Source organism: Pocillopora damicornis, chromosome 2 (assembly GCF_964200805.1).
Source record: "Pocillopora damicornis chromosome 2, jaPocDami1.2, whole genome shotgun sequence".
Lineage (NCBI taxonomy): Eukaryota > Metazoa > Cnidaria > Anthozoa > Scleractinia > Pocilloporidae > Pocillopora > Pocillopora damicornis.
Window position 1 is genome coordinate 16,148,093 of NC_142671.1, and position 20,810 is coordinate 16,168,902.

At 39.8% G+C, this 20,810-nt stretch overlaps 1 pseudogene across 1 annotated transcript; it reads left to right on the top strand.

The window, feature by feature from the left end:
• The first annotated feature begins 2,808 nt into the window (after window positions 1–2,808).
• LOC149050078 (patched domain-containing protein 3-like) lies at window positions 2,809–8,228 on the top strand (annotated as a pseudogene). The gene is made up of 4 exons (XR_016183772.1): window positions 2,809–2,980; window positions 4,054–5,277; window positions 5,657–6,800; window positions 7,282–8,228. The product of XR_016183772.1 is annotated as a patched domain-containing protein 3-like (transcript).
• Window positions 8,229–20,810: the final 12,582 nt, after the last annotated feature.

A 20,810-nucleotide genomic window follows, 5' to 3' on the forward strand; every position in this document is an offset into this window, starting at 1 on the left:
CACACAATTGCTTTCTGACCTGACCTCTTGTTAGCACCGATGTAAACGAAAGAGACTCTGTCGTTCTATGTTCCCCACGTACTTGACGGACCTCTCGCTAACGTCTAAAACTTTCGAATGTTTCAATAAGTTTTCCGTAAGTCTTTTAAATTCCCTAGGAGATAAAAATAGTAGAAAAATTAAACCAGTTAAAAAGTAGGTTAACTGAGAATTGTTTAAGGCCGTGCATTTAAGCCTTGTTTGTTATTTATTTCCAAACACAAAGCGATAGCTGTGAGGAAATTTACTGAGGGAAATATTTTAATAGCGAATGATACTCTCCTTTAGCTGGCAAAACAACTTAATTCAGTTTGAAAGGGAAGATGAGGGGAATCGAATCAAATCCCAAATTGGACTGGAGGCGGGTATTAAAAAATGTATGCTTTTCATGTTCAGTGCTTCAGTGAAAAATTGACTGTTCACAGCGTATGGTAAGACCATATTTTACTTCTTGGGTATGTACTTCAACTAAACACCATTCACTGTCTAGTCTGTGGACTATGCAAGAAAGGTTTGTTATCCACGGTCAAGTTAACCAACCTCTGAATCGATCTGTTAATAAAGTGGAAATTTACTCTGTCTCTTGCTTGATTGTTGTTGCTCGAAGGAACAGTTCATCCTCGTGATATATTGCCCGCAAGCAATTCAATTGGCGAGCTTGATCCCTAAGAAGAAAACTACATGATCCGAACTTTCTCTTTCTGTAATGTGTTAGCGGGCTCATAAAAGCCAGAGATAACACTACGAATTCAATTTATTCATTTTTGCTCTTAATGATTCATGAATACTGAGACTCTTCTGACTTTCAAAAGAAGCTAACAATATTCATAGAGCGACAAACTTGTCTTTAAAGAAAGTCGGTAAAGTCCACGAAATCTCTAACTCTGGTTCACGCCGCCCAAAAGGTGGCAAACGTGATTTTCACAAAGAAAGATATGCATGTTATGATACTTAAAACCCAGGATTTAGGGCAAAAAATCATTCACACGTGTCAGGAAATAGGTTTATTTTGGGTGTCTGAGTCACACTAATTATTTGGTTGAACAATTCGAGCGCCGGGAAACATTTCACAGCTGCGCTTAACGTGGCTCCCGCTCTACGGAAGGAAAAGACTTACAACTCATCAAAGTCTACTAAAAAGAGTGAAAAGATAGAAAGGAGCGTTTAAAAATGGTGACCTTCCTTATATTTTAAGACAGAGATTCCACTCGGAATCACCATGTCTATCTTTTAAATAAAAACACCATCACGTCGGAATGGGAAGCGCATAATGGACTTTAAAACTTCCGGTCTGAGGTCCTTGATTGGTCCGATTCCTTCACTTGTTCGAGTTCTGGTTTGAATTTGTCCATAATGGGGCGAAAGTGACTTCAACACTAGTGCTAGTCTTGCTAAAAATTAACTGATGAACCCGACTCCTCTGGTTTATACGCATTAGATGTACGTGCTAAATAACAATATTGCGCTTCAGCACTCAACAAAGTAATCATTTGTATATAAATATAAATGTTGTTGATAATTGATAAAGTTTTCTACAGAGCACCCGTGTTTTTCCTTGAAATATTGGATGTTCGAAGGTAGTGAATGTTTGTACGAGGATTACTTCATTTCTTGCCGTTATTGCCTCGCACAAGGTGACATAAAAATAGCCACTAAGTGATGTTTTGAAGTCTCTGAGGAATAAATTCAAAGAAAACAAATAACAAGTCGGCAGTATATGTTTTCCTAGCGACGAATAATCGATAAATAAAAGGAATTTCTCCCACGAATTATTACCAATGTGGAGATGTACTTTACAACATTTATCCCTCAACAGCGAAATATTGCTCAGCAATTGCCTACCGTACTCATGGTAGTTTGCTCGTTTGGTTCTTGCATGCAAAGAAAGCGAACACATTTGTCGGAAAAGCGATTACTACTCTCTTTGTCCTTTCTTCTGATTGGGTTGTTCCTATCCATCATCCAATCAGAGACGAGCCGATAGTGTGACAGTTCCAAGAACCTAGCATCAATGAAGATATGTCATTGTGAAGGAGAATATATACTTTTGAACGTGTGAAATCTTAGAAAACGTATAAGTTCGCCGTTTTTGATTGAACAGGAAAATAACGACAAAGCATCGGAAAAAAGGCCTTTATTTTTTGTACAAAACGTTTGTCTCAGAATATTCAGATAACTGATCGTAATTTGGATCGCTTCAAACTCCTACGATCAAAAACAGGTTTAAACAATTTTGCTTGCAAACTTAAAAATCTGATATAGATTCAAAGCCGACGTTTCGTGCGTTAGCCCTTCGTCAGCTTTGAAACTCTTTACGGTAGCCAATTTACATTATCAACTCAGTCGATAAAACCAAAATTACCTCGTTACTCTCGCTGACGCAGCACCACAGTTTCTTTAGAAACTTACCCCCATCCCCCCCTAGAATTCTAATACTCGAGGTAAACGTGATTCGAACGATGGTACGACGTGACGTTTTTCCCTTCAGGTGTCAGTGATAATAAATTCAGGATGGAATGAAAGTCTCGAGAACGGATAGTTTCGCTATTATTTAATAAAAAACAGTACCAAGCGGCGAGTTTGTTTACGTTGCGATTGAGTACGTGTTGGCTTCACTCGTAATTATAGGGAAGTTGAAACCTCCCATGTTAAATCCCGGTTCATTTGTCACTTTTATCTGCTTGTTTACTATGACAAGGAAATAGTGCGTGTGCGTACGTGATGTTTCAAACTCTTCAACTTCCTGTTTAGCTGTTACTTATCAAAAATGTTCCAGAGAAAGCTTTAATTTGAGAAGGAAATAGGAACAACTCGATGGACGCGATGTGCAGCAAAATATTCTAATATATAGAACCAAAAAAAGGATGTCACAAAGCGAAGAAAATAATTTGAGCAAAGGATTCGATGAGGGGGCGAACGTTCAAGACTTCGATGATTTTAGGTATTTTTTCGGTAAAATTCTGGTAGCCAGATGATTCAGAGTTCGGTAGGGAACTGACCGAATGGTAATTCTTAATTGCGCTCATGGTAATGGTTGAAATTACATGCAAACTAAAACAAGGGCAAGTTATAATAGTAACGGCGTTGAAAGAAGATATACTATACTTTATGTCAAGCGCAGTTTGTCCTGCTCTTCGGTTATGATTCAGATGTCAGGAGTTTAACGATACTTGGACCCTTTCATATACAGGCGCTTTGATTACTACCAACCTGGTGAGGTGCATTGAAGTAAATTCAGCGGGAAACGAATAAATTTTGAAATCTGTTCAATCGAAGTAGACATACACCACGAGATGCATCTTCTATTCACGAAGATGTTAAAAGCCGTTATTTAAGCGCTCGGAAACAATTCTCGTCTTTTCGGCTAAGACTTACGTAACGAACAAAGTATGATGGTTATAACAACACCAAGACAGCACCACAGTTTCTTTAGAAACTAAACCCATTTAAGGTTTTACCTCTCATGTTAGGTCGTACACCGAACTCGAGGTACTTCTGCGACTAAAACTTTGAGATAATGCATGAAATTGTACATCGATTGATGATTGCTGTCAACCGCTGATCAGACTTAAAGGGTGGCTGGCTCATGGCTTAAGCCAGCCAAAATAAGATTTACATGTGTCGCAAAAACTATGTAGCAAGCTGTGTGCATTATATGCTGTTTATATATCTATTTCTTTCTCTGGCAAGTTCAAGGCATTCCTTGTATTTATTCTTTCTCTTTGTAATCCTCTGTCATCTGTAATACAGTGGCATTGTTTAATACCAGAAAAAGGAAAATAAAATAGCAAAAAACACGTTGAAAGAGCCGTTGGCTAGATCATGTCTTGGCATGTTTGATCCACCCTGCACAATCAGACCTACTGAAAATCTTCAGGCCGAGGGGAAGATGGGAAGGGGAAGAGCGTTTGAGGAATTGTTTCAAATATTTTGGGACTAGTAGATCACTCTCCTCCACTGAATACTTCAAAAACCCATATCAAAATTTACTTTTCAATGTGTGTTTTTTTACAGACCCTGCTATCCACGCCGGTTTCTTCCATGTCTTCTGTGGTCCTCATTCTGCAAATGGTACATGCGTTGTTTGGAACGCTTCTTTGGCTGGTATGGTATAGGGATCGCCAAACATCCGCTGATAACAATCCAGTTGTGTCTCATATTTATCAGTGTCTGTTCTGTAGGCTTTGTTTGGTTCAATTCAGAAAACAGAACCGTAAAATTGTTCATCCCTCAAAACAGCAAGGCAATAGATGACTTGGAAACTGCCGAGAAATACTTCCGAGTCAACTTTCGAGAGGAAATCATCCTACTGGTGGCCTCCCCTAGTAATCCTAATCCTCTTTCCCCGAAGTGTTTAAAACAGACCTTCAGAGCTCACGATGCAGTCATGGAGTTGAAATCGTTTTCAGACCTCTGTGTCACGTTGTCGGGAAACAAATCTAGGTCACCAAACGGATGTGCGATGATTAATCCGCTAGAATTTTTGCAGTTCAATGAAAGCAACTTGAACGGAAAGGACTTACATGATGTCCAACGGGAACTGAGCAAATCCTACAACGACACAAGTTTACTCATGCGTAATGGACGCCCATTCTGGTTGAATTTCAACCGAATGTTTGGCAAGGCCATTCGAAAACATGGAAGCATTACCAACGCCAAAGCTTTGCAAATGATTTATCTCCTTCGTGATCCGAGGGACGATGATGAGAGTGACAAGATTCTCGACTGGGAAAAGGCCTTCATTTATAAACTTGGCTCGTTAGTGGACCAACTTTCGTGCTTCGATGTCCATTATTCAAGTGAAAGGAGCCTGGATGATGCTATAAGTGCAAGTACCGGGTCTGATGTTAAACTGGTGTCAATCACATTCACCTTCATGATCTCTTTTGCTTGTTTCATGCTGGGCAAGTACCTTAATCCGTTGACTGGTCATGCTTTACTTGCTAATGGAGGGGTCATCGCAGTTGCCCTAGGAATTTTGTCTGGGCTCGGCCTTGGTATGTGGCTCCGTGTACCTTTTGTTAGTTTGGTCGGGGTGTTACCTTTCTTGGTTCTTGGAATCGGCATCGACGACATGTTCATCATGGTCGACGAGCTTGATCGGCAGCCACGTGACCTGTCGACAACCGGAAAGATCAAAGCGGTTATGAAACATTCTGGTGCAACAGTTACTATGACAACTATGACTGATTTAGTTGCGTTTGCGGTCAGCACGTCTACCTCATTTCCTGCTATCAGGTAAGATACTTGAATTGATAACCAGTGCTTCTCCAGTTTGTGAAGATGAAGACAATAACATTAGGTTTTAAGCCATGGCGTAATTGTTTAAAGGAGCCGAATTTATTAAGTGACCTGTATTAATTTCTTTTAAAACCTCAAATGCAAATCATTGAAGTGAGATGTCGAGCTGTGACAAGAGTTAATGAATTGATTTTCTGATGAAAATGCTTACAGTTTCTTGGAATATCTTTTTTGCCCTTGTATGATTGAGCTGTAAGCACAAATGGTGGCATGAAATGTCACTTGATTGGCTTTCAAGTTCTCCAATTTCATCTAATGTTGCAGAGTATTTCAATGAAATCGTCTAAATTAAAACTTAGTTACTTTCTTTTCTCAGGTATTTCTGTGTTTATGCTGCCTTGACGGTGACGTTCTCCTTCCTGATGGTTGTCACATTCTTTGTGGCCCTTATGACATACGACGTAAGACGAATTAAATCTGGCCGCAGAGATGTCCTCCCATTCTGCCTGGCACCACGGCCAAAAGAGGGTAAACCAGCATGGGATGAGCCTCTCCCCCAAACTTCAAATAAAGTTATGAAATACTGGGGCGCATTCCTGATCCTTCCATTTACAAAAGTTCTGGTTATACTCTTCTCTCTGTCACTGCTTGGTGCTGGGATATACGGAGTCACTCAGGTAGACGAGTCATTTGATAGACGTATACTGGCCAGAGATGATTCCTACTTGAGGCAGTTTTTGACAGCTCAAGAAAAGTACTTTGAGCTGTCCATTGGAGTGAGTATCGTGCAGACTGGTAAGGTTGATACCAATTGAGGTCCACGCAGAGCGACATTAAAGAATTAACGAACATATTTAAGGAAAATGAATATTACAAGAACCAATCGCTATCCTGGATGGTTGCATTAGCCCAGTATGCTAAAAAGTCGAAGAGAAACATTACTGGCTCAGGTTTTCTACGAGAATTGAAAACATTCCTTTGTATTCCCGAGTTCTCGTATTTCACACAGGACGTGAAGTTATCCGAGGATGAGACCAAAATAGAAGCTTCTCGCGTAATAGGCTATATGAAGGATTCGGGTAGCTCCACCTTCCAGAAAAACGCTATGCTCACACTCCGTGAAGACATAACAAAGAAGTCCAAACTGAATGCCTTTCCAATCACTCGATCCTTCATATTCTTTGAACAATACGCAATTACGTCACGTGAGACCCTAAGAAACCTGATAATCGCAGGCTTAACGGTGGTAATTGTCACAAGCCCCTTTTTTATGGATTGTACTGTGACGTTCGTGGTGGTGCTTAACTTCGCAGCGCTGGTTTGCGAGTTATTTGGTTTAATGGTTATCTGGGATGTGTCTCTGAACTCTGTTTCCATGATTAACCTAGTAATGGCCATCGGATTTGCAGTTGACTGCAGTGCCCACATTGCCCATGCATACATTATGTCAAGCAAAGTAACAGCCGATGAGCGAGTTGTGGATGCTTTAAGTACGTTGGGTGCAAGTGTTTTCATGGGAGGTACGTCGAAAGCAAAATCAATTATTGTAAAACGTGACCGAGAAAAGTAAGCATTTACAAACATATTGACATCTTTGTGTTTCTGGCGCGTAAAACAGGATTTTAAAGACTGTGGTCCTGTTTCGGTAGGAGGTATTGGAAGAAAATTTGGATCTATTGAGTTGATGATGAAAATTGGCCACCACAAATAAATTATGGAGCTGATGTTTTGAACGAATCTTCTCCAACGAACGGCTAACGCTCAAACATCAGCTCTATAATCTCTTTACAGTGTCTAATGGTCTTTATCAACTTAGTTGATAAAACCAAAATTTTTCGGGTGTACCGCAAATGATTGAAAAAATCTCATCCTTCGTTTTTTTCAAGGAACAACTTAAGGTGAAATTCATTTCTGCTTTAAGTAACTTCCACCACCTACCTAACATTTGTAGTGCTATGCCCGTCGCAACATCCGCTGTCTTTTCTTCTTGATATGTTTTAGGAGTCAGTACGTTCCTTGGCATGGTTGTACTTGCATTTGCTGCATCCGAGATATTCCGAATTTTCTTTAGAATGTTCTTTGGCATCGTCATGCTCGGGCTTTTTCATGGCTTGTGCATCATGCCTGTTTATCTGTCTTTGCTGTGCTGGAGACCCGCTCTTATCAGACCCCCCTTGGTGAAATCTTCCGGGGATACATCTCTTCAGTCGCCACAACACTCAAACTCAAAAAGGGAAGCCGACGTCTCACTCAGTGAAAAACCAGCCAACCAGCAGATAGAGACGATAGCAGCTGAGAAAGGAGTTCAAAACATGGGGATTGATGAGGAAGACGACGACGCTGAGACGGTGGAGGTAGAAGGCGACGTTAAAAAATGTGGCTAGACTGGAAATTGAAGAAGTGCTTTGAAAAAATACCCAGATTGCAAGTTTAGTCAGCTCAAAAAGAAAATAATAGCACCTTTTCAGAGACTAATAGTTTCATTTTACAAGCGAAGTTTTTGTGTCTGGCATTAGGAAGTCTTAAAGATTTGAGAGACCATTTTGGGTCAGCCTACCTGACATGAACAAAATCAAACCTGTTAAGAGCTTATGACCGTCCAAACATTGTAAATTCGATGTTTAATTTTGCTTCCAAATCAAAATGGTGAGAAATTTTAAATTTAAGAAAAGAGTTATGATTTACATAAAACTCACATACTGACGATAAATTTTCCACATAATAATTCACTAAACTTACTCAAGATTGTTTATACCTTTTAACTACTTCATAAAGCTTCGCTAATTATAAAAGTACTCAACTTGTCTCCCATTTTTTGGCACCTATAGAGAATCAAATCTTTTTAGAAGATCTTTTTACTATATCACCGTTTGTCGGATCACTAGGACCTTCCAAGGATTCACTTGTTTCCACTCTGCAGCATTTAACCAAATAAAAATGAAATAAGTTTTATGTTTCAGCTGATATGGCAGTATACCAGGTTTAAAAGAATTCGTTGTTACTTTTCAACTGTCCAGAAATTAACGAGTCACAAAGAAAAACTATGAACTGATAACAGGTTCACTTGTGTCCGCCATGTTGATTCTCCAAGTAACCTTTGCGCTAACTAGTTTCAATGTGTATCGTCTTTGCTAACTCGAAGAAACACAAGAAGGCCAAACGAATTTAGGAAAATAATCGCACAATCCCACTCGGACTAATTTCAATCAAATATTACTCGAACAAACAAAACCAATGGTTTATGTACACACGAAATATCCTTCTACATCATTTAGCTAACACGAAATATCGTAATCCAATATTAGCCTGGCAGCCATATTTGCAGCAAAAAGTCTTTCTCGGCATAGATCATTGAAGGGCTCATACATGTATGTCAATCATCAAACCGACGAAGATGGAATGTGCGAAAAGACTATCAAAATCGGATCATGTGTACTATAGGTGGACTCGGTCGACATATCGGGCGATAGTCGCCCGATATGTCGGTCGACTATCGGTCGACTATCGGTCGACTATCGGTCGACTATCGGTCGATAGTCGACCGACTATCGGTCGATAGTCGACCGATAAATGTGTCGACCGATATAGTCTTAAACCATCGATACTCGACCGATACATGACCGATACTTGACCGATACTTGACCGATACATGACCGATACTTGACCGATACATGACCGATACTTGACCGATACATGACCGATACTTGACCGATACATGACCGATACATGACCGATACATGACCGATACATGACCGATACTTGACCGATACATGACCGATACTTGACCGATACTTGACCGATACTTGACCGATACTTGACCGATGCTTGACCGATACTTGACCGATGCTTGACCGATACTTGACCGATACATGACCGATACATCACCGACACTTGACCGATACTTGACCGACACTTGACCGATACTTGACCGATACTTGACCGATACATGACCGATACTTGACCGATACTTGACCGATACTTGACCGATACTTGACCGACACTTGACTGATACGTGACCGGTACTTCACCGGTACTTCACCGATACTTGACCGACACTTCACCGATACTTGACCGACACTTCACCGATACTTCACTGATACTTGGCCGATAATTCATTGCCCCCCGGGGAGGGGGTTTATTTCACGATAAAAGATATAAAACTCTTATAAGTAATATGATTACCTCATAATTTAGATGCAAATTTCATGTCTGGAATCCAGTTTTAGATTTCTCTTGTGCCGGCCATGGTGCGTGTCGTCTCCGGTAGCGAATTCCAAGTCCTTACAGCGGCGAAGTAACGAAGAGACCTTAGACCATGTTTTGTACATGTTAATTTAGGTATCAAAGCATATTTGTGCCCCTTTCATTAAGATACGTGTTCTTTACTTGAAATGAATTAGCTGTAGTGGTGGGTGTCTTCTTTTGAAAACATCTGTCTATCGTAATTAACATATCTTGGGTGAGACGACCTTTTAATGTGTTATTTAAACCAATCAAATTGAGCATTCTTTCTTAATGAAGGGTCTTTGCTATAAATACATGTCATACCTAAGTGCACGGTCCCTTACCCTCTCTAGTTTTTCAAGTATATTCAACCTATTGACTTTGCCTGTTACTTTTCCGGAGATAGATGTGGTGTGAGAATTAAGGATCTGTGTTCACTTACAGTAGATCAAAATTATGAGATCTACAACGCACGATGTTCATGCGTTGGAGACTTACTACACCCTTTTCAAAGGTTAGGTTATATTTGGTTTTATTATCTGTGCTTTGGAAGCTTATTTCATTGGACAATGAATGGCATTTTAATTTTTTTTTCCGCCGCCGCTGTCATTATTCTTTAAAAAAAAGTGTCACCGTCTGTCGATAAAGAGCACACAATTCGACTATTTAAAGGGTTAAAAACCTCCAGTTTGAGACATAACGGCAAACGGGACGTCGGTAGAGTGAACTCGCAATACTTCCAGCCGCACTCATAAAGTTTTGATTTCTATTTCATTCTATATCAAGCGCGTGTTTTTAGTAAACGTCAAAACAATTCTAACCCTGTTTGTTCCCATTGGACCGCGAGTAAAGAAATTTCACTTTCCGATGATGTAGTCTTCAACGCTGGTGTATTAAATGGTGGTGACGGTTGAAAATATAGATCGTATTAGGTTCCGTAGCTTTGTAAATCCACTTTATAGGGATATAACTGTTTCGAGATATTTGTCCGACAAAAGCTTAAAAGCGTATGCGACAATACCAAATGGCTTTATGGGTTAAAGTAATTTACCACTGCTTGGTCGAAGTTCTCGTTGCTTCAACGCAATAGAGAGAGATAGCATGAGCACGCATGTTCATGGATTCTCCTTCCTTCCGGCTTAGACTGTGAGCTTCGATCAAACAAAAGCAAATAACTGTTGCCCATACAACCTGTTGGTATTGTAGCGCACGGTTTTACGCTCTTGTACGACAACCTTTCTTGAAATGGCTGTTTACACTCTCTCCCCCGCAGCGGCCTATTTGTGTCACAAGAAGGCTGGGAATAGAGAAAAGAAAGCGCGCTCACATTTCTTTGGAGGGGGGACTGGTGGAATAAAGGGGGGACATAAACGGTTACTCCGCGTTCGAGAGGTTTAAACACGAATTATAGGTGCACTAACAATTATAGGTGCTGCAAGATTTGTGCGTCACAGTAAACACGGTGACGAAGATCGCACCGAGAGCCTGGAAAAATAAATGATTTATGGAGCAAAACAATGGCTGTGTGCAAGTGTTTTAAAAAACATTGGTTAATTTCCTTACTGTCCTCCGTAATACAAGATGTATACTGGTAACTGCAGTTTGTCATCCAAAAAAAATTACATTCCAAAACTCAAATGGGAAATGGTTTTCGATCGCATGCATTTTAGCGAAAGCTTAATTGACTTTCTTTCCTTTGATTTGTAAAAAGGCAAGATTTTTCGAGTGGTAAAACTGAGCTCTCTAATTTGAGTGGATGGAGAGGGAACTACTGACGCGCCAAGAGAGTAGCGCGGTTAAAGTTTTGTTTCAATTTTTTTTCCTTCCAAAGATGTGCCGGGGTTTTCCCCGAAAACTTTCCTCTGTAGGAAAAATGAGGGGGAAAAAAAATGCTTGCAGCTCGAAAATTCCCCTCAGTCCCCTCCCCCATTTAACTTTCTAATTTCCGTCCATTAAAAATAACGAGGATCATGGAGATTAAGATAATAATTGCTTCACATTGCTACACATCTTTCAATCATTAACTTTATTTCAGGATAATCATTTGTTATGGTTTTGTACAATATAAAAGTGGATGTGTAATTAATAACTATCAACAGTTCACTATCAGCTACGAAGTTCGTTCCAAAAGCAGTAATTTTTGGTTACTCGTTTTCGTTTTCCAAAAAGGTGCACCAACCTTATTGCATAGCATTTTATTATCATTATGGTCTACATTTAAAGCCTAAAGAACAGTAACAACAACCAAAATTCCTTCAAAACTTAGTGATCTAAAACATTTTCTTGGCACACATTAAAAGGGCCTTTTTCTTTAAATCCTAACAACAATTTCTTTTAGCCAAAATTTTACTCTGTTAACACATTGCTAAGTATAAACTGTCCGTGGAGATGAAAATATTATAAAAAAAACAAAAACACAGAATCTTATTTAACCTAAAACCCAAAAAGTAACAGCGTCGAAGAATTCAAGCGAGTTACACCTATAAATAACAACAAACGTTCTAGGGGTCATAGCCGGAAAGAGAAAAAACAAAACTGAGACCAATAGAAAAAAAAATCTATAGTGGTAAATAATCAATAAAATCACCGTATCTACTCGTTTGAGCCCCACCCAGAATGAGTGCCGCATCTAATATTGCCGGCGGCACTTATTTGAGGAAACTAATTACATTGGAACATAACCATAGTATAATATTTTTCAGTTTGAGAAGGCTATGGTTATAATTTCCTTATAGCTATCTTTTTTCCTTTTTTTTTTTTTTTTTTTTCAGAAATATGATGGTTGTTGAATAAGCTCCGCTCTCTAATGAGCGTCCCGCACCGAAAAAAAAAAGAATAAACGTGGCGCTTCATAGAGTAAATACGGTAAGATAATGGATGAACTAGTTTAATTAATTTCTTTAATTATTTTCCCATATAAAAATCATCCTTTGGGTAAAACGGGAGAAGGTTTTGCTCGGTTTTTAACCTACTTGATTGGGCGCGATAATCACTGAGCGCTTCCCTACATTTCGATTCAATTAATTTCATCGACACCTTACCCGTCTTTTCCTTAACTAATTGGACCACTCTCTCGTACTTTTCTTTGTCGATGATTCTGAGTTCGCAGATGCCTATAAAGTCCCTGAGGGTGTTCCGTGGGACACCAGAAAGTCGCATGGCCTCTGCAAGGGAGCACTGGTTCTCTTTCATTGTTTCGAGAACGCCTAAATACCTGTCATGAATTCCTTGTAAATTGGATCCTTGGACCGTTCCTAGAATATTAGAAAGAAAAATGTCCTTATTCAGAATTTATTACCATTCGTTTCCCCAATTTATGAAATATTGAAACTTTACCTATTCTAAAGGATAAGTTTGGCAGATATTTGTCAAATTATCTTGTACATTTTCTTCTAGAATTAGCAGCCGTGGTCGTATACTTACTCTTTTACAATCCGGCGGTATAGCGCGATAGTAAGTCAGAAAGTCCAAAGTGTTACTGAACCTTATCACTTTTCACAAACAGTTTCTCGTATTTTTTTATTTGGGCAGTTCAGAAAAGTCGTCCGGCAATAGTTCGTGGAGAATTTTCAGATAATTTGCAAGAGACGTATTGACTTTATAAACTTGTTATTTCTTTCTTGATTATTGACATACTGTTTCACGTAATTTTTCGTGTCATGATACGTTCGCGACACTTATTTTTCGCGTCACTTCACTCTCGCGATTTCAAAAGAAATCGCGAATTTAACGTTTCGCGAAAATTTTATGTAATAAGGTATCATGTAAGAACTATATGACAAATTCCAGATGTCTTTTCTGCTGCTTCTCAGTAGCAAGCGCTCTTTCCGGGAGCAAACTACGATCTTTCAAGGACTTTTGCCATTCGCGTCAGGTGTAAGTAACGCAACCTGGAATGGCCAATTTTTTTCGTGATGAACTTGGACCCCTCGTATTTGGAATTAATAGAGGAAACAAACTCCGTATAATAAACTGGTTACAAAGGAGGAGACTTTTGAAAAGAAGCTTCAACTGTGTGAATTGTCGGCGGGCGATGCGGCTCACTCGCCACCTACATAATGTTGATGGATACATTTGGTGAGTATTTAACCCAAATTTTGCCTGCTAAATGTTTAGAAAATATGAAAAACTTCCGTCACAAATATATATGTTTAGAAAATATGAAAAACTTCCGTCCAAAAGATATATGTTTGGAAAATATGAAAAACTTCCGTCAAAAATGTATTTTGAAAACTTCAACAGGAGATGTCTCCGATGTCGACGTGCTTCCTCAGTGAGAGGAAATTCATATTTCGCTGGAAGCAGAATTTCTTTAGGAAGACATATGCACTTTCTTTGGAAATGGGCACAAAGCGATTCCTTGAAAGTAATGGAGATCGAAGGGATAGCATCACGGAAAGTTTTGGTCAAGTTTGCGCGAAAGTGCCGGGAAGTTGCATGGGAAGCACTACTACGCCACCCAATCCCGCAGTTAGGCGGTCCAGGCGTAATTATACAAATCGATGAATCAAAGTTTAACTACAAGTCCAAGGTAGGTACACAACATGAGCCCAGGTATCAAGGTTGCCTTGAAAGGTGACCAAAACACCACAAGAGTAACACGAGTAACGTAACAGTAACATACAAGTACCTGCGTGTACATACGAGTATATACGAGTGACACACGGGTACAAACAGTTACATACGGGTTACATACGAGTAACATAGGAGTGCGAGTACATACGAGTCAGATATGGGTACATACAGATACATACGAGTTACATTTTTTTACATACAAGTAACCTACGAATATATACGAATAACACACAGGTAACATACGGTCAAATGTGGGTAATACGCACGAAACCTACAAAGTAAAATACGAGAAATTGGACCTTTCTCGGAAACCTTCGATTTGTTTTTACTGCTCGGTGTATTCATTGGTTCAAATGATATAGATATAGAATGTGAACCGCGAAGCACCTGTACTATAAATTATAATATATTTTTTAATAAATGTTTGGGTGCTGGAAGAAGGCAATACTGCCGATACAATAAATCCCCCTGGGTTACTACCCTTTTAAAGGAAATTTGGGAGTCCTCACGGGGCAAAGAAAATTTGACCAAGTGGGGATTGAAGCCACGACCTCCGAATTAGATCTACCGACTGAGCTACGAGACCAGTACGGGAGCAGGTCGGGGTAATTTAGGTAGTCAATCGCGATAAATGTGCAAATGATATCATTTGTACGAAACGGGGTAGTGTGGGGAGAAATTAGCATTTGAGGGTGTGTTTTCGTGTGCTTCGTGTGAGCCTATTGCTGCATAAAATAGCAATAACATAAATTAATAATAAGAAATACAATGAAAATAAAAGAATGAGAAATAATGAAATAATAATAAAAATAATAAAATAATAAAATAATACATATCTCGTTTCGCCCCAGGAGTCTTTGTGCGGGTAGTTATTTAAAGTTGCCCAACCCCCTACCCACGGAAAAAACTGAAAACTTCAAACAGTTTCCACCCTAGGGTCACAAGGGCCGATCTTGTCCCGGGTATTACCTCGGGAGGGTGGTAACCGTAGGAAATCAGCGTTGTTGTTCAGCCTACAGGATTGAATAGTATTTGAATTTATTATTAGTTTTGTTATCGCTATTTTATGTAGTAATAGGCTCATAGGAAGCATTAAGGAAGGTCTCTTCCCAGCCCCCCCCCCCCCCACCCCCATCACACACGCAGACACACACACCCTCAAATGCTAATTTCTCTCCATACCGAGCAGTGAAAAACAAATGAACTATTTCCGTTAAAGGTCCAATTTCTTGTATTTTACTTAGCAGATTTCATGCGTATTACCCACATTTGACCGTATGTTATCTGTGTGTTACTCCATGTATTCGTATGTTACTTTTATGTTACTCATATGTATCTGTGTGCGCCCGTATGACTCGTAATTACTCGTATGTACTTGTATGTTACTCGTAGTGCTCGTGTGGTGTTTTAGTCACTATCTTTTGAAGATAAATTGAACAAATGTAAGCTTATGCACCTTATCTTCTTCTCGCAAATGGCTATAGCACGTTTTATTCTCTTCTCTTCCATCCCAGCAAGTCGATCTCACCGTAGTGACTTCAACAGAAAAATAGCGCCATCCGAATTATTCCCAAAATCTTCGACAAAACCTGTAGCCAGATTAGAGCCAAAATGCCAAAAACTGTGCGCATTTTACCTTGAAAATGTTAACAATAAATGTGTCATCAAGAAATGTGCTCATAAAGAGATTCACCTCGATGCCTCGTATACATTGTATTTCATTCAGGTCTTTTTTACAACAGAAAACATATCAACTAAAATACATACGAAACATTACATCAACCGTATTTCAGTTTATAATATCCACTTATGTCCTGCACCTGCTAGGAAACAGTCTTTCTTAATTTTTTTCTATATATTCAACATGTTTTAATGAAATTTGTCTCTTCTTGAGCACAGTTCCAAAGGGGACGTCGACCTCGAGGAGAGAGATGGGTTCTTGGGCTTTTTGACACACAGTATGACCCCGCTCGACCGTATTTACAGCTTGTGAGAAGGCGAGATGCGCGTACTCTTTTGAACATTATCCAAAGACACGTACAACCAGGCTCTTTGGTTTATACTGATGAATGGGCGGCATACAGGCAAATGCAAAGGGTTTTGGGTTTCAATCATCAAACGGTTAATCACTCGGTTAACTTTGTAGACCCAATCACAGGTGTCCACACACAACACGCAGAGAGCAATTGGTCTGCAGCAAAGGACAAATTTAAGAAGATGAAAGGGAACACAAATCCTAACTTCCTACTAGAATACCTTAAAGAATTCATGTGGAGAAGATGGCATGGTGAGCCTCACCCGAATGGCTGTTTTGGACGGTTGATGGAGGACATTGCAGAACAATATCCACTTTAAATACCCAGAGGTTGGGGTACTCCCATATACATGTATGTGCCGCGGGATAGGGTATGGTTTTGGCGGTTATCGTTTTGCCTCTGTTAGCATTGTGTTTCCGTTGTGATCTGTAGATAGGATATGTAAATTGTATCGCCTAAAATTGCAGTGTGTAAATGGCCAGCTAAACAAAAAACCAAATTCCGCTAAAATTGTCAACAACGCGATTTTATCGAGATTTGTGTTTTGCCGCGCGTGGTTAGCCGTTGTTTGGTGATTGTTTTTCCTTGAATAGGGTGTCATATTTCGTGTTTGGACAATTCTCGTTTGTTTCATCCTTAAAGTGGGACAGGGTTTAAGACTCTTCGAGGCACACACTTATTCAAAATTTACGGGCGTACCCCCTCCCCCGAAACGGGACAGTTCCTGTGACCTTAGTGCAACATTGGTGCAGTTTGGTATTTTTTTCAATTTTAGACTCAGAAGCATATACGGTAAAAAACCCGCTTATAGGAACCTAATTTTTTCCAAGCAAGGCTAAGAAGGTTATTATAAAAGATGGTGCTAAACTGGAAAATTTGGCTACTCAGGTTCTTGTTTTCAAATAGACTGCGAGCAGTCTCTTTTGCTGTGAAATCCCACTGGAACGAACGGGGAAAAAGCGGACGTGATCGACGAGCGATGAGGGGCGAAGCCGTGATCTGCGAGCAGCAGGGGCGCTAGTCACAGCGAAAAGAGAATGCAGCTTGGCTGCTCACCGCTTGTCGATCGTGCCCACTGCTCGCAGTCTAGTTTTCAAAATAAATGAGTTGTTTGTCATTGGAGGGCGTGGCCTATTTTTGGTATTGTATGCATAATATGTTAAAAATCCAAGCATATATTTACCAAGTTTACAAAGCTATCCAAGACAAACAGAACAAAACGCAACATTAATATATGGAACTGTGTTGTTGCTTTGACTGAATTTCTCAAAAAAAGAACCTGTTTCAAAGTTGTAGGCTAAAACAGGTTTTCGTGTAAAAGGAGTTTTAATGTACAATTTTTGTCTAACATTTTCAGTTAATCTATTTTTTTTCTTAAAATCTAGGTTCTTAAAAAAGGGTTTTTTACTGTACCTGTAATAAATTCAAACATTGCAATAGTCTAGCACACTCGAGTTATTTTACGCGAGGTATTTTGAGCATTTGACGTCATTTTCCCTAATTCTCAACCAGGCTATAATTGGAAAGAGATAAAGAAATGGCGACTGCAACTTCTCGGAAATAAAAATACAAATTAAAAAAAAGATTTCTGATGGTCGTAATGGATTGATATTTAGCAAGGTATTTTAGACAGTCATATTTTATACGAAATTATGAAAAATGGATATCGACTGTTTGATCGTAGTAGCACTTTAAAAACATTACTTTCCCCCTACACTTCTGGAGGTGGAAGTCTACGAGAAGTTTCCATTTACCCACTTTTTGTTTAGCAATTTATTAAAGCTTTGAATATTTATCATCGTGAGGCCTCCTTTATCGTAATCATTGATCATTTGTGTCCTTTTAATTTTGTCCCCTTTGCTTTCCCAGAGAAAGTCATATAGCAGGGTATTGATTTCCTTAATTGCACCCTGATGCGTCGGAAGATATGTACAATTTAGGATATTGCAAAAGCTTTTATGATCGTGATTTTACATAGAAGAGTAAGTCTACTAGCAGACCAGCTGCTTAGGATGTTTTTTACTCTCTCAATTTTTTCTGAAAAAATGGCATCGCCAGAACACCTCAGAACGCTTTAAAGGTAGTGCAAAATGCGATGGAAAATTTGGAGCTATGTGATGTTTGGAGAATTTTTAATCCAAATGGCAAGAGGTTTATCTGGAGGCAAAGACAATCAGATATTCATTGCAGACTTGATTTCGTTTTAGTAAGTCAAATTACAGTATTTACCCGCTTATAAGAATCTGAGTTCTCAGTTCTAAATCTACTCGTAGGGTGTACTCATGTGAATTCTAATTCAAAACCAACATGTACATACTACCGTTTTTCATACATTATTTATACCAAATTTAGAGATTTTTATAGTTCATACATGTTTAAGTTCATTACTTTTGAGAGTCATGTCTTTTATCTTTGCCTGAAGATCTTTAAGGTTCATTTTCTAAAACAGAAACCTGTTTCAAATATAGGCTAAATAGGTTCTTTTGTAAAGGGGGTCTAAATTGGTATTTTTAGTCTAACAGGTTCGTGAATTCTAGGTTCTTATAAGCGGATAAGTTCTGTATTTCCGACAGGTGGGTGCCGCGGAGTTCCCTATTTAAGGATGAAAAAAATTGATACCGTTGTTAAGGCCCAAACCCCCAAAAAGACGCCCTATTCTAGGTAAAATAACAAGAATAATAAAAAAAAAACAAACAACGGCTGACCTTGCACTGCAAAAAGAAGTCTTTATAAAATCGCTTTGCTTATGAGTTTAACCGCCTAGTTCAGTTTCAAAAGATCATTTACTTTTCGTTTAGCTGGGCAGTTACACACTGCAATTTTAGCTGATACAATTTAGGTGGATCCCATTACCGACATAAATTGGACAGTTAATATCGGTAACGTTGAACAAGGAATATAACGTTGAGGCCCTGTTAGAGCTATAAGAGCTATGGAATAATGATTATTTTAGGTAAGTTGGATTAAGGGCAGCATGACATCAGGGATAAAGCATAAGCCGGGTAGTTTTAGGAATAATGGAAATACGTTAAGGCACAACATTAGTTACACAAGAGCGACCAACTTTACAATGTATTTTTCCATTACCAAATGGGAACATATATCGAAAAAACCTCGCACTCTTTCTTAGCCTATTTTCTTCTGAGCGATATGGTCGGTAAGTGAACCTATACTTGGCCGATACTTGACCGATACTTGACCGATACTTGGCCGACACTTGACCGACACTTGACCGACACTTGACCGACACTTGACCGACACTTGACCGACACTTGACCGATCCTTGACCGATACTTGACCGATACTTGACCGATACTTGACCGATACTTGACCGCTGCTTGACCGCTGCTTGACCGCTGCTTGACCGCTACTTGACCGCTACTTGACCGATACTTGACCGATACTTGACCGATACTTGACCGATACTTGACCGATACTTGACCGATACTTGACCGATACTTGACCGATACTTGACCGATACTTGACCGATACTTGACCGATACTTGACCGATACTTGACCGATACTTGACCGATACTTGACCGATACTTGACCGATACTTGACCGATACTTGACCGATACTTGACCGATACTTGACCGATACTTGACCGATACTTGACCGATACTTGACCGATACTTGACCGATACTTGACCGATACTTGACCGATACTTGACCGATACTTGACCGATACTTGACCGATACTTGACCGATACTTGACCGATACTTGACCGATACTTGACCGATACTTGACCGATACTTGACCGATACTTGACCGATACTTGACCGATACTTGACCGATACTTGACCGATACTTGACCGATACTTGACCGATACTTGACCGATACTTGACCGATACTTGACCGATACTTGACCGATACTTGACCGATACTTGACCGATACTTGACCGATACTTGACCGATACTTGACCGATACTTGACCGATACTTGACCGATACTTGACCGATACTTGACCGATACTTGACCGATACTTGACCGATACTTGACCGATACTTGACCGATACTTGACCGATACTTGACCGATACTTGACCGATACTTGACCGATACTTGACCGATACTTGACCGATACTTGACCGATACTTGACCGATACTTGACCGATACTTGACCGATACTTGACCGATACTTGACCGATACTTGACCGATACTTGACCGATACTTGACCGATACTTGACCGATACTTGACCGATACTTGACCGATACTTGACCGATACTTGACCGATACTTGACCGATACTTGACCGATACTTGACCGATACTTGACCGATACTTGACCGATACTTGACCGATACTTGACCGATACTTGACCGATACTTGACCGATACTTGACCGATACTTGACCGATACTTGACCGATACTTGACCGATACTTGACCGATACTTGACCGATACTTGACCGATGCTTGACCGATACTTGACCGATGCTTGACCGATGCTTGACCGATGCTTGACCGATGCTTGACCGATGCTTGACCGATGCTTGACCGATGCTTGACCGATACTTGACCGATATATATCGGTCGATGCATCGGGCGACAGTCGACCGATATATCGGTCGACTATCGGTCGAGTATCGGTCGACTATCGTCCGATAGTCGGTCGAGCATCGACCGATAGTCGACCGATAGTCGACCGATAGTCGACCGATAGTCGCCCGATATGTCGACCGAGTCCACCTATAG